The sequence below is a fragment of the Lissotriton vulgaris genome, chromosome 4_1, assembly GCF_964263255.1.
Source record: "Lissotriton vulgaris chromosome 4_1, aLisVul1.2, whole genome shotgun sequence".
NCBI lineage: Eukaryota > Metazoa > Chordata > Amphibia > Caudata > Salamandridae > Lissotriton > Lissotriton vulgaris.
The window spans coordinates 2,004,982,544-2,004,997,481 of record NC_141691.1 but is presented as its reverse complement, the minus strand read 5'-3'; the positions used below and the strand labels follow the sequence as shown (position 1 = coordinate 2,004,997,481).

The 14,938-nt window shown below is 46.5% G+C and overlaps 1 protein-coding gene across 3 annotated transcripts in view; it reads left to right on the top strand.

Annotated features, from left to right (window-relative positions):
* IQANK1 (IQ motif and ankyrin repeat containing 1) overlaps nucleotides 1–14,938 on the top strand; it is a 572,485-nt gene that overhangs the window by 337,378 nt on the left and 220,169 nt on the right. The window lies entirely within an intron of this gene.

The window sequence follows — 14,938 nt, the reverse complement described above, 5'->3', positions numbered from 1 at the left end:
AACGGCCGCCATCTCTCGCGCCTTCTCCTTCCTTCCCCGGCCTCAGGGGCGGCCCAGCCAATCACGTCGCAGCTCCTGCGACGAGCCCCTCATGACGCAAGGCCGCCAACCAATGGCAGCGCGGCCTCGCCGATGACGCGACGATCCACCGGCCAATCCCGTCGCGGCTCTGGTGAGGGGGCTCGGCTCTCTCACCCAATCAGAGCGCGGCGGGCTCGATCTTCGCCGCGGACTAACGGCAACTTCTGGGCATCTTCCGGCCCCCGGGCAGCGGCAATCACGGCATGGGCAGCCGAAGTTAAATAAAATTAAGAATAAGCGAGGTGGGCACTCGCCAGGCGGGCAAAGCGCTCCTCAGCGCTATCATCAAAATAAAGCGCTCTTCCAGGGCTGCAAGCACCAAAGCGCTTCCAAGGCGCTAGAACACAAGGTCGTAAGGTCCTTCCAGCAATGCAGCTCCACCATGCTGCACAAAGGTCCCAGAGAGTCCCAGGGGGCAAAGCAAAGTCCCCCCCATCAGCCCAGGCAAGGCAGAGGGTCCCCCAGGAGTCCAGGAAGGTCCATCAGGTGCCCAGGGCTGGGCAGAGCCCAGGGATTCCCCCGAGCCAAAGCAGCAGCAGCCCCTGGCAGATTCAAGTTGAAAACAAGAACGTTTTGGAAGGAGACACAGCCCCTTCTTATACACAGAAATGCCTTTGAAGTACTTTGAAGTTTTCGTGCAAGGGGCCCTGAGTACTGGAATGTTTCTGGTTTTCGTCTTCCTGACAGCTTCAGGGCCAGAGGTGACAGTGGGCCGTCAGGATGGAGAGCCAGCAGGGTGTGCGGCAGGCACGGCCCGGCAACACCAGACGCTCTTTCCTCCCATCCCTGACAGCAGATGGGGGCCGTTCATCTACGGCTGACTCAGACCCCCTCCTCTGGGGCCTTGCAGACCCTGTCCTACTCAAACCAGACAGTCCATCCACCAGCAGGCCCAGGCACTCCTGGGCCAGGCTCACCAGCCAATCGCACGCCAGAACCAACTTACACAAATATACCAACTTCCAAAAGTAGTACTTCTAGACTAGACACAAACATGCCGCATATACCATTTTGCAGCATTCATTTTCACGAGTTCGCTCATACCAAACTCGCCCCTGCACTCCCCACACATCAGGAACTACCATGGGCATACATATTCCCCATTCATTCCTATGGGAGGGCAGGTCACTCACCATTCATTCACAGAAAGCTTGAGCACTTTACACTGTACCACAGTAAAAAAGTGCGCAGAGGCCTAAAATCCCCAACACCAGGTTCCAGAAACAGGCTAGGAAAAGCAAAAAGTCTAGGGGTGAACCTGCCTAATGGGCCGGGTCCAACATATCCCCATTTTCTTTGCTAAGGAGCAGGGATACTCATTCTAATTTGTTTCCTTCTTGGCTTCACAAGTTGTCTGGGGAAAAGAAAATTGACCTGGGGGCTATTCGCAAAAACGTAAATGACAAGCAGATTCAAATGAGGAAAAATTTTGATAAGAAAAATAATTCTTCGGGCGAGGATATTTTGGTTGGGGACTGGGTTTTGTTAAAAAAACGGATAGAATTAAGAAAGGGGAATCAAAATTCCTGGAACCAATTCAAGTCCTTAAAGTCAGTAAAGGAGCGGCATTTATTGATGGGAAGGGTTGGTGGAACAAACGTCATTTTTTTTTAAAACTTTATTTTTATTGCAGAATTAGACAAAATACATCCAACTGTTCTGGGTATCCCGCCGGTAAAATAAATCAATGCTTCGTTTTCAGTATAACTCTTGCATAGCACAGCCATTTAGCCCACATCCCGGAGGTCGGGCGGCGACAGCAAATCAATGTCATAGTTAGTGAGTCCGGCGGGGGACCGTAATCTCTGTTATACGGATCATCCAGTATCTGCTTTCCTGTAATTCCGTGTCTTTCGGCCCTTTCAGTTACCCATACTTATGACCTAGGTGGTGTGTACTGTAGGTTCTGTAAAGGTAATGCCCAGGCTTAGTGTCAAACCCCTATTATTCCACAGTAAACCTCAGTATAGGGCCCGTACCCTTCGGCCGCTCCTTGAGGGAAGTTACCAGTCTGGTTACAAAATCCCAAGAACCATCTACTTAATTCTAATAGATCCATCCTCCCCGTACTAACAGTGGATACCTTCCATAACCCGATTAAACCCACCGCCCCTAAACTGCAGCTGGTGTGGGCCTACGTTCAGATTCTTAGCACCTAAAAGGAGGAAACCTGTAGGAATGCAAACAACCTTCCGTATCTTACATGGAACAACACACACAGCTCTCACACTCTATTCTTCTGCCGGTGATAGGCTGTCACTTAGCGCACTCACTAGTTCTGCCCATGCATGCGCTGCCTCTAGGTTCCTCTTATTAGCTGTACGGGCTGCCTGGCGTAGTGTGATCGTGCTCTCACTATGGGCCCATTTATGGAGTTCGTTCGCCCACCGCCTACTAGCGGGACCCTCCTTCGATTTCCAATGCCAGGTTATTTCTCTCTGGGCCAAAATAAGGCCCAAGTCAATGAATTTACTAGTGATCTTGGTCGTCCTAGTATGAGGAAACCAAAGCAACAAACACGTCGCCATGTCATACTCCACTTGCCGTTCCGTGACTTCATTGAGAAGCGTCCCTACCTCGGACCCCAATTTCGGACAGTCCCACATCATGTGGTCTAGCTCCACATAAGGCATAGGCACCTAGGACATGCTGCGTCCTGCACTTGGAAATATTTCCGGATCTTCCCCGGAGTTAGGTAGGCTCTGTGTAGTATAAAAAAGTGTACCTGCTGAAACCGTGCATTCCTGCACCCTTTCCATGTCCTCGTCAAGATACGACCCCAAGCCATATCCGGAATGGGTCTCCCTATACTTGCCTCCCATTTCTGTTTGTGAGTCATCAGGGGTTCCAGACCTTCGCACAGCATTCGGGAGTGTAGGCAGGTGATCGCCTTAAACGTACCCGCTGCCATTACCACATATTGGCATGCCATCGTGGTTTGTGGTTCTAACTGCCCTGTTTTCCAGGGTTTCCGCATAGCTGTGGTAACAGCCATGTGTAAAAGGAAACCTCCATCAGGAATGCAAAATTGGTCTTGCAGCGCCCGGAAGGGTAGCAACTCGCCATCAGCATATAAGTCGCCCACCATTTGTAACCCCATCTCCTCCCATTCCAGTAGATGGGACCAGTCTCCTGCGTGTGGCAATTCTGTCAACATGCCTAGAGGGATTTCGGGCGCATATGGGTGTGCTACTCTCGCCCTCTTTTGGCTTTTATTCCAGCACAACCTCAGGGTCTTCTCCTCCAAAGTTAGATTCCGGACCACCAGGTGCTGTTGCATAACAATATAGGAGAGGACATGCCTCTGTATCCCAGATCCACGAGCTTGTTCCGGACCCCTAAATTCCCGAACTACACTCTGTGTATGGACCTGCAGTTGCGCCGCTAGGTAATAAAGTTCGAAGTTGGGAACTGCCAGACCCCCCTCCGCTTTCAGTCTCAACAGCATTTCCAGTGCCACCCGTCCTTCCCGTCCCCCACAAAAAATCAATGGTGAGCGTCCGTAGTTCCCGAAAATACCGAGGTGGCACCCAGAGCGGGAGTGTACGGAAAAAATAGAGTAGGCGTGGCAAAGCCACCTTCTTGAGCAGTGCAACTCTCCCCAGTACCGAGAGAGGCAAGGTTGCCCAAAACGCCATACTGCCCTTCAGTGCTCTTATGCAGCGTCCTATGTTCCCTTCCAACATATCTTGTGCCCTATGATAAATTCGGACTCCCAAGTAGGTGAAGCACGATCCCTCCCACAGTAAATCAGCGGCTAGTCGCGGCTGGGGTGTGTCCATCTTTAGAGGAAAGGCACACGCTTTAGTCCAATTCACACGGAGTCCCGATAGCCTCCCAAAGTTCGACAACATGCTCACCGCTCCCTTCAGTGCGACCGTTGTGTTCGCCAGGAACAGTAGTAAATCATCCGCATACAACGAGATGTAGTGCGGAAGTCCACCACAGACCAGGCCATCATACGCTATCCCCGATCTGGCGTAGACCGCCAGTGGTTCTATCGCTAGCGCAAACAGTAGGGGTGAGAGCGAGCACCCCTGTCTCGTACCCCTCTGCACCGGATATTCTGGTGATATGACAGAGCCCAGACGCACCTTAGCCGTAGCGAAGGAATACAGGACCTTCGTCCAGCGCCTAAATCGCGCGCCTAATCCACATTTTTTCAGTACCATATCTAGATATTCCCATTCGAGGCTGTCAAACGTCTTTTACATATCCACCGATAGCACAGCTAGTGTCGCTTCATCTTCCAGATCACTATCTAATACTCTGATAAGGCGGCGGATATTGACCGAGGTGTTCCTAGTTGGTATGAACCCTGCTTGGTCCTCATGAACAGCAGTCATGTGGGACATTAGTCTTGTAGCCAATATGCGATTCAGTATCTTGTAGTCCACCGTCAACATAGACAGCGGTCTATTCACATCATCTCCCTCCCTCCCAGGTTTCAACAAGGGGACGACCAGCGCCACCGTCATGGATTCGGGCAGGTGTCCCAGCTCCATCGCCTCTTTATAGACCTCCTGCAGCTGAGGCGCCAGGGGGTCAATGTACGTCATATAAAATTCTATAGGGAGTCCATCCACCCCCGGAGTCTTGTTCCTGGCCATATGCTTAATTGCTCCCCTGATTTCAGCGATAGTGATAGCCTGACCCAGGGTTTTTGCGTCCTCTTCCTCTAGTTGCGGTAGCTGTATCCCTGTCAGGTAGCCCTCAATCTCCAGCGTATCCGCCTCCAGGTGACTGGTATAGTGTAGTGTAGTATCTTAGGAAGCGCAAGATGATCTCAGATTGGGAGTAGACCATATTCCCAGCTTCCGTACGAACACTCAGGACCGGGCATCCCCCCGGCCTTGGATTCGCCATCCTTGCCAGGTGCGTGCCCACCTTATCCCCTCAGCATGTACCTTTACCCTATACTGCCTATAATCATAACTACGCAGCCTTTCTGTCTCAGTGGGCATGAGCTCCCTAGCCGCCAAAAGCCGGTCCTCTAACTCCCTCTGTTCTGGTCTTTGTTTCTCTACCTCCCGTAGCGCCTCCTCCGCTTTCTTGACATCATTTAAGACCACTGCCCTTTCACCCGAATGTTTACTGATACATAGCCCTCTCATCACCACTTTGAATGCATTCCATTCTTCTAGTAGATGTCGATTTCCTATTTGTGGTAAAATAATGTTCAATACCCTCTTGGATTGTGGTCCTAAAAGCTTGGTCTTCCAGGGTGTCTGGGCGCAATCACCAGGTGGGCACCTCTGCTCTCATGCGCTGCCATTGAAAGGACACCACCTGTGGATTATGATCCAAAATGGTCCTAGCCAGGTATTCCGAGTGTGTCGCCAAAGGTGCCAGTGTCTGAGTGCATAAAATAGTGTCGATTCTAACATGCAGTTCGTGAAGAGCTGAAAAGAAGGAATAATCCCTATCCTCAGGGTGGTGCACTCTCCATATGTCAATCAGCCCCCACCCGCTCTGCCACTCCCTTCTCTTCTTCGCAATCTTACGGACCTGGGATTCCGCCAACGGAGGGTGTGACCTATCTAGTGCTACATCTGTAAGTGAATTAAATTCTCCACCCATAATCACTTGGCCTGATAAAAGATGTGCCAGTTTTCTGGAAATGACCTCCAAAAATCGGGGTTGGTCTGTGTTTGGTGCATATATGCTACATAATACCAACTCTTGGCCATACAATCTCCCTGCTACCGCCACATATCTACCCTCAGAATCTATCACAGTGTACTCGGCCTGGAACGGGGTCCCAGCCCTCACCCATATTAACACTCCCCTGGCAAACGCAGAATAAGCAGTGCCAAACACCTGACCTCTCCATCTCCTCTGCAGCGCAATACATTCTTGTTTAGTGAGATGGGTCTCCTGCAGCAACGCTATCTGGACTCCCCTCCTTATCAGATATGCATGCACCTTGTGACGCCTTGACATGGTATGTAATCCGCGAACGTTCCATGTGATACATTTTAACTCAGGTAATGTCCCCATTACAGCATTCCCATTCTACTTCCTCCTTCATAGTTCGTTTGCCCACACCAGCGTTGCCAACTCCCAAACACAAAACACCCCGAAAAACTTCCATTACCCTCCCCCCCAGAACAGGACCCAATAACACATTATCAGTCCCCATCCAAACTACCCTAACAACTCACACAATACTATCCTGCAGTAGCCACTACAGGCTGCCTTAAGGGCAATGGGATTGGTGGTCCGGCCCGACAGGTGGCAGCTTCCACGCCAGCCCCCCGCCCCCAACATCCCGCAATAATAAGGCACAGACATAGAATACACAGTCGTTACCGGGCCCTCCAGTACCACCATGCTCAGTTCGTCAGTAGTGAGTTCCAGGCAGAGAGCAGCTACCTATAATTCATCAACCAATCTAGGTGTCACCACTGGGCCTTTGGTGCTATCGTCATCCGACACCTCTGTGCCAGAGTGTCTCCTGTCCTCCTCGGATTCCGTCCCTCTGGTCGAGTCCTCCTGTTGAGAATCAGTTATCGCCGCTGTAGCCGCCAGAGCTCCTTGTTTATCAGCCTCTCTCTGTGCACGCTGCGACGCCTGTTGTGTTCTGTTTTTCTTGCGGAGGCGATGTGATTGCCGCATTCGCAGAGGCTTGAGTACTCCCCCTTCACCCCTGCCCCTACGATCAGTGCCTGCCCTGTATCTTTCGAGCCAGGACCAAGCGTCCTCAGGTGTCAGGAAAAACTGCGTCGACCCGTCCAGTATCACCCTCAGTTTGGCCGGGAACAGCAATGAGTATTGTATGCCTTCATCCCTAAGCTCTTTCTTGACCGACAAGTACGAGGCCCTACGCCACAACAGCGCGGTGTTCCCTAGCTGGTCACTGGTTGCTCCTCTGCATACCTCGGTGAAACCTTTGATCATGTGCCACGGAGGCCGCTCCCCATAGCTTGCTGCTGCCTCTTCCAGGTATCAACTATTCTGCCCTCCATGGCCCCCGGCTGCCCAGCGCTACGAGCCTGCTCCCGCCCCCAACTCCGCAGCGCCAAGATCAGGCCCGCAGCACCGCACTCACCGGTGGCCCTAGGAAAGGACCTCCAGCCGCCACAGCTCCGCACATCCGGCACTGGAGCCCTGCTTCACTCGCCTCGCAGTCCGGTTCACTCCTGCCCCCAACTGCGAGTCCTCTCCAGCGCACTCGTCGTTACTGGGCATCACCGCGGGCTGCTCCGTTTTCCTGCTCCTGGGCCGCCGCGGTCTCTTCAGCGATACCGGGTCAGGGCCACGAAACCTAGGCCATCACCAGAGCGGGCCCCATCTTAGGTCTTCCATCCTCTCGGCCTCTTCTCTTAAGTGGCGATTTGAGCTCTGCTCCAACCAGCGACAGCCACCGATTCCTGTGCGGAGCGGCGGACTGCTTACCGCGCTCCCTCCGCAATCGTTCCCCCGGCGCCAACCCCCACAAACAGTGAGTAAGGGGCCGCGGACTAGTTCCTCCAGGCGAGTCCGGCCGCCATCTTGATGCCGCTCTTCCGATTTCACCCGCGGGAACAAAACCGCAATTCGGGGGTGCCCCGAAACACCAGATTGCACCCCGGTGGGTAGGAAGGCCGCTGAACTCGTTCCGACGTCCGTTCCTGCTGTTATAACCGTTTCCCAGGCAGTTCTCAGGATAATCGGCGGGATCAGGCACGGAGCTAGCTGCTCACGCCGCCTCCGCCATCGGCGCCCAAACCACGCCTCCTGGAACAAACGTCATCTAGTAAGAGTTTCTCACCAACAGGCAGAAATCATTCAGAGTAGGCGGGGTGAACTTGATGAGGATCTTGATTGGAGTTGGGTGGATGTTTCAGTAAATCGTGCCGGGTCCATTCCAGCTACTGTTTCACATGCTCATTCAAATGTTCAATATAGTGTAGAAAATGTTACTATGTGTTCTTCTCGTGGCAGAACCATTAGAGTTCCTAGGAAATTTGATGGTTTTGTCAGATTTTAAAAGAGAATGTGAATTTTACTTTTCATTTTGTTAATTGCTATTGTAAGGGGGAAGGTGGTGTAGTGGTATGTGTTTCAGGTATATCGCGCAGTGTTTCCTTTGTGCACCGAGCGATGGTATTGATGTTTTGTATTCTTTTCCTCGCTCTGTTCATGCGCTCTGTCTGTATCATTATGTTTGGTTTTAAATGTACGATCCACGCGCGGCGTGTCTGTTTGGTGGAGGGCCCTAACGTTTCTTCAGTCACCGTTGGGCTTTCTGATGACCAGATACATCGCGCGTTGGATGGAGTATCTTATGGAATAAACTACATTTTATTAATCTACTGGATGTGATTGGAGCTTTTCTTATTACGACAGTTGCCTTCCTGTGAAATAATTCCAGAATCCGAAATGATTGCTGGCCAATACATTGGCCACAATGGAACATCCAAATGTATCCGCACACTAGATGACATGCTGCAGGATGGCCTGACCAAGCCTTTCATTGGTGTTCAGGTAGAGTTTGATTTGAACAGTTCCTAACTCTGGAGATATATGCAGCTAGTGCGCTGCTTGAAACTGCTTTCAAGGTAGACGGAGGATCATGCTCACCCAAGCTTTCAAACCAGACTCGTCTATGACTAGAGGGTATTGTCTGCTTTACTCCTGGCATACTATAAAGATATGAGAGGGACCTGCTACAATGTGATATCTTACGGTTCCATCTGAATAACAGTGGAAACTAAATTCTCTACATGATGTGGGGTGGTACCTAAACTCCGGTTGCTGGAGGTGTGGTTCGCCAGGCTGCGAGCTAGTTCACGTGTGATGGTGTTGCTTGTCCCAAGCATAGCACTTACTGGTCAATCAATCAACCAGGCATTTGTAAAGTGCAATTTGTTAAGCGTGCTACTCACCCGTGGTCTGGCATCTGACCTTTCATGAAGGAATCCACCAGCTTCGACTTTATGCCCTCTTCATATTTACATGGTGTCTCGGACATCAACATTGTCAGCTCACGTTGCGGAGAATGGTTTGCCAGGTCCCCGACAGCGAAGGTGTCCCTTTTCAGAAACTGGAATTTCCCTGACGCCTCGAAACGAGAATAATGTTTAGCAATACTGTTTATTATGGATTCACACGAACCACCTGTTTAAAAAATGACCAACCTGTTTTGTATCTTTATCTGTATTGGGAGAACATTACTCAATAACTAGGCCACATAATGTATCAATGTCTGAGAGGTCTTTAACTCAGAGCCCTAGCTCACTGTTGGTCTCAATCTTTCTTGTCTCTCCTTGTCTTCCTCTTGATTGTCGTTACTAGTAGTTCCATGGTATGTTTGTGGTTGATCTCTGAGCAAATATCAGTTAGTTATTTCTTTGAATTTCAGTAACATGTTCTTGGCACATATTGATTGGTAATGTTACTAGTCTCCCCATCCTTTCTTTTCTTCTCTTCACACTGCCCCATATTTATTTCTCTTTTCCATGATAGGACCCATGTGGCCTGGTTCCAAAAGGTTAGATATCTTTATCTTTTTCTACATTTGCTCTTTTGTTGCGCCTTTTCAATGATGCATTTACTTCATATTGCTTGGTGCTTTATACGCCTTGCCAATGATGCATTTATGACATCTTACTTTGTGTTGTTCTAATAAGCTTTACAAAAGAGTGTTTAAGAAAGGATATAATAAGCCCAGCTGCACAAAATACTTCATCTCACTTTATGTATAAGACATGTTGGTGTATAAGAGAAACCCTATTGGTCTATTCTGAGACGATCATAGATGTTCAGAAAATTTGGTAGGTAAGCCAGATGATCAGCTGTGAAAAATCATTTTTGTCAGGCCCGGGTCAGGCGCGGGTGGGGAGGATTCAATACCACAATGGTGCATGCTTAAAGTAGAGAGGGAACAATTTAGACACCTTTGTATTGAGATTTAGACACCTTTGTATTGAAGTCACAGGAGTGAACCTCAGATTACAAGGTTTCTCACGAAGTTTGGAGATGATTCGAAGCAAAGGAAGGAGTTTCACTGTCAATGTGCGGGAGGGCTGGTATACTAAAAATGGTCTCACTCCCAAAGTTCTTCAGCATAGTGCAGAGTGCCCCATTTGATATCCTAAAGAATACGAATTCAAGCTGCAGGATGAGCTAAGGAAGCACCATTAAAACAATAAGGTTACTTGAATCGTCTTAGCGATTTTATTTAGGAATGCGCATGATTGGGATATTCGCATTCCTGATATAAAAAAACTATGATTGGAGATTGCAATTAACATGGATCAATGTGGAATATAGAGCATGTCCTATGGCTCAAGAATAAAAAAATTGGGGGACAATGCCGCTCATATATGGGTAGACCGATGGGAGGAATCTTGAGAACCAAAAGTGACTGGGATCAAGAACTTGGAGAAAGCCACAGCAATGATCAGATAGAAAACAATCTGCCAGAAGGAGGTCTATTATTGGTAGGAACGGATCTGAAGATGGTTGCTCGATCATGTGGTTTCAGGAAGTTGGACCACTTTGATCTCCAAATTATGGCACGCCATTTTTACTAAACACTGAAATATTATTCGAAAAGCTTGGTGAAGCATTCAAGTTTTTGATTTGTGAATTTTATCAATCATTACAGCTGTGGCTTTAACGAGGGAGAGGATGTGGCCTAGAGGCTAGAGCGGTTGCCCTCGAAGCTGGGGAACCGGTTTCAAGTCTGGGCAGGCGTGCTCTACATCCTGTGATTCTCGGCGAATCTTTTACTCTCCTCATGCCTAAAGAAAATCAATGTGTCTCTCTGTAATGTAACTGATAACTTCGGGTCAAGTTCGTACAATATAAAACTGCAAAAAAGAAAAATATGAGATATTTGAAACAACAGTGGTGCTCCTGGAGGTCTAGGAGTTGCAAGGTATAATAGACATAAAAACTTTCTGTGGTATCCCACTTGATTTCAAAGAAGGATAATCCAATCTTGATTAGATGATTTGCTATGGATGTTTGGATCGAAAGAGAGGTAAGGAATTGTTCTGATTGTGCTTGCAGCGACAAGATATTGAAATGTAGGAATCAACCTATGGTTGTGAGGGAACAATCCAGTGGTCCCTGGATTGATATTTGTGTTGACATTTTAAGCCCTATCAAATTGACGTCACGTGACTAGTATGTATTGGTCTGCTTAGACATGTATTCTCGCTGGCCTGAGATTAAAATTGTAAGTTCTATAGAGTCTTCAATGGTGATTCAGTTTCTGGATGATTTATTCGAAAGAGAAGGATAATCCAATCTTGATTAGATGATTTCAAATGTAGTTTATTCAAGACAGAAAAGAAACGACCCAATCCAACATCAGCTCTAGCTACTGTGAAGTCACTGTTGCTTACATTCCAGATCCTAGAGAGTTCCTTTCATTCTGTGTTCTTGATTCCAATTGCCTAACACTTTTAAGAACACTACACTTTCCATTGAGTATAAGTCACTGTCCTGTTACACACCAGTTACTTTGAGTAGGCAGAGGGTGGAAAGGTAGAGATACCTCAACTTTTTTTAAAAAAGGGGTTTGAGTCAGAACGTACTGCGAAGGTAGGAGCAACACTGGCAGGTTGTATGTCAGAATATTGAGTACGAAAATATCTTCCTAAAAAATATCATAACCAGAATATTGACTACGACAACATTGCGAAGGTAATTATATGTAGATAAGTATAGATGTACTATTCACAACTCCACATTTATGTACCGTGAATGTATATATTTATTCTCAAACTGCATATAAGTGTAGTTAGGAATTGTTTATCTATACGTACTGATGCATGCTTACCAACATGATTTTGTTGAAGTTGTTTTCTGGATATGATAGTTTTGTAGGTCAGTATTTAAAACTGTTTTCTGGTACAATACCTCCAGGAAGGAGTGGCAAGAATACAGCTCGCACTAGAATTTAACTAGCTTTATAGAGAACTAGATCATTCACATAACTTTACTAGCCTTGAATGTAGCAAAGAGAGCCATTGGTTCACAATATAAATAACGGGAACCACCCATTGAAGGGGAGGGATTGCTGTTTGGTTGATGGAAAACTAATTTACAAGCCTAGTAAGTATCCAAGAACATTTAAAAACATTTGAAGGCCGTGGATATAGCATGATAGCTGGAAGTTGGCGCCCTAATGCGTCATTTGATTCAGGTACTGGGGGGAGGAGTAAATTGCGTAGCATAAGAAACAGTAACTTTATAACATAAGAAGAACTTGCATCCAGAGCGTGTAATTCTAGGAGCAAGAAAGGGATGTAAGTACTATTGCTGTGCTGTTTTTCTTTTTATTGGATTTTTATTTCTTTTCTAGATCTGATTTTTGGCTGTTAATACACTTAACCAAAAAAACCCTTCCCAGCAACAGGACACCCTGCGTAGAGCTGATAGTCCTTCCCACTGCTGTGTGGACATGAGGATATCAGGCCAATGAGAAGAGTCTGGGGAAAAGACTAAGGGCTTGATTTAGAGTTTGATGGACAGGTATTGTGTCAAAAAGGTGCTGGGATATCTTGTCCGCCTTATTACAAGTGCATTATAGATGTATGCGATATCCATCACGTTTGTGGCAGAGTACCCATCTGCCAAATTCTAAACCAGGCCCAAAGAGGCTAGGTCCTGATTCCCTCGCCTGCCTATTTGATACTCTTCCTTCATATTTTCCTTGGGCTTAGACTAGTTAGCTGCACTTTTATTCAGTTGATAGCCCCCTGAACTCCAAAAGTGCAGTCCCTGATATCGAGCTCCGATTGTTCATCACATCCCCACAACTTTGTATATATTCTGAAACCCGAAAACTAGTAATGAAATTGCTCTTACCTTTTTGGCAAAGCTATCTGTAGTTTTTGCCAGAGTTACCATTTTGCAGATTCTCTAAAGCAAATCATCCGGTTTGTGCATGTCATTCATGTACTAAGGCAGGATTTGGAGATAGCTTTCAGAGGTTTTAACCCCAGCAGTCTGTACCCTGGTATGTGATGTACTGGAGTCAGAAGTGCTAACTTTACTGTGATAAGCCTTTTGATAAGGGAGCGTTCCCTGGATTCACCCAATCCTGCAAGCATCAGGCAATTTAATCTTTCCCTGTGGCCAAGTAACTAGAATATTGAGTTCCAAGCTCTTTTTGACCCTTATCATTTAGGCTATCACCTGGGTCTATGCATGGATTCTATTTTAGATTATTCTGCAATGCTACCAGGTTCTCCCATTAATGCTCCCTCCCAAACCTGTGAATCTCACCCTCTGCTGCTTCTCTTACTCACACTGCCGTTTCTCCTCCCTACCCATATGTTTGACTTATTCTTTCATTTTCCCTACTCAAAGGTGATCTTATCCCTCCTGTTTCTCTTACTCATCCAGATGTGTCATTTACTTTCTTATTTCCTATGCTCTTTAAAGGGGATCTTCCACCCACCGGTTTCTCGAGCTCTCTCGCTCGCCCCATGTTTCTCTTAGCTCTTCTGCTGCCAGATGGTTTGCTTATTCTCTCATTTTCTTTACTCAAAAATGATTGTACCCCTACCCCCTGTTTTTTCCTTATTATCCTTTAATACTTTGCCGCCTCTCGCTGCCCCCTCTAGAGAGCTAATAATAATGCAACACTAGCACCTGACTACCTCAAATTAACTACACAACATAAAACAGACCACAGTTCTTCAAATCAGCCACAATACTTTAAACTGATCACAGTATGTGAAACTAACTGCAGTATGATATCTGAAACTGACCACAACCCGTGAAACAAGCATATGTGGTACTGAGTGGTATTATGATGAGTGTAGATATATTGTATTGAGTAGAGTGTAAATATGTGTTGTAAATATTTGTTGTGTAATTATATGGTATTGAGTGTTGTGATGTGGAGAGTATTTATGTTGCATTGATTAGTGTGTAAATATGTGGTTTGTAATTGTATGTTACTGAATGGTATGAGGGGTGTATTTATGTTTCATTGAGTAGAGTAAATACCTACACTCAACATAATACCACTCAGTACCACATAATTACACTGTATTCAATACAACATAAATACTCCCTACATACCACTCAGTACTACATAATTGCACGTCACATAATTACTCTATGCAAGATAAATACACTCAACACAATACCACTCTGTGCCACATAACACATAATTACACTGTACTCAATGCAACATAAATATACGCCTTTCACTCAAGTTCGGGCTATATAAAAAAAAAATTGCAATATAATAGGTCTCACATTACTGAATCTTTGAGCTGCTAGTGTTGCATTATTATTAGCAAATGCGAGACCTATTGCATTGCAAATGCTTGTTAACCTCATACTTGAAAAGTTGTAAATAAACGTAGAAGTATGATATAGGTTCAAGAAAGGTTTATTCTTAACACCCTAACCATCAGCTACCAGGCAGCAACTGAATACACAGGAATACTCATCATCTTAACATTCTAGGTTCCATGGTACAGACCTATGATAGATATAAAGAGAAAACTACACATCCTCTTTCTTATAACAAGACAGAACTTGCAGATAAAATACAAATAAAACAGCTTCATGAAACAAACAACAGAATTACAGAATAAAACAGAATTCAGGGAAAAGAATCACAGCATAAGAAAATATGAAGAAACTTTCAAGTGGTGTAATCCTTGAGATAAGCTGGTACTTTCCTAACACGTGTGCTAAATCTATTTGGTGGTACCTTTGAGCCATTAGAAGAGATAGAATGATGTGCACAAGAATCCATATCAGAATTGCATTTTTTAACTATTGCAACACGATTTAAATTCCATATCTTACCATTTTCCAACTTCACAGAATTACTAAAACATTTGATAACCTTCATGGGAGAAGGGTATTTAGACCAGGACAAAGAACCTGCTGG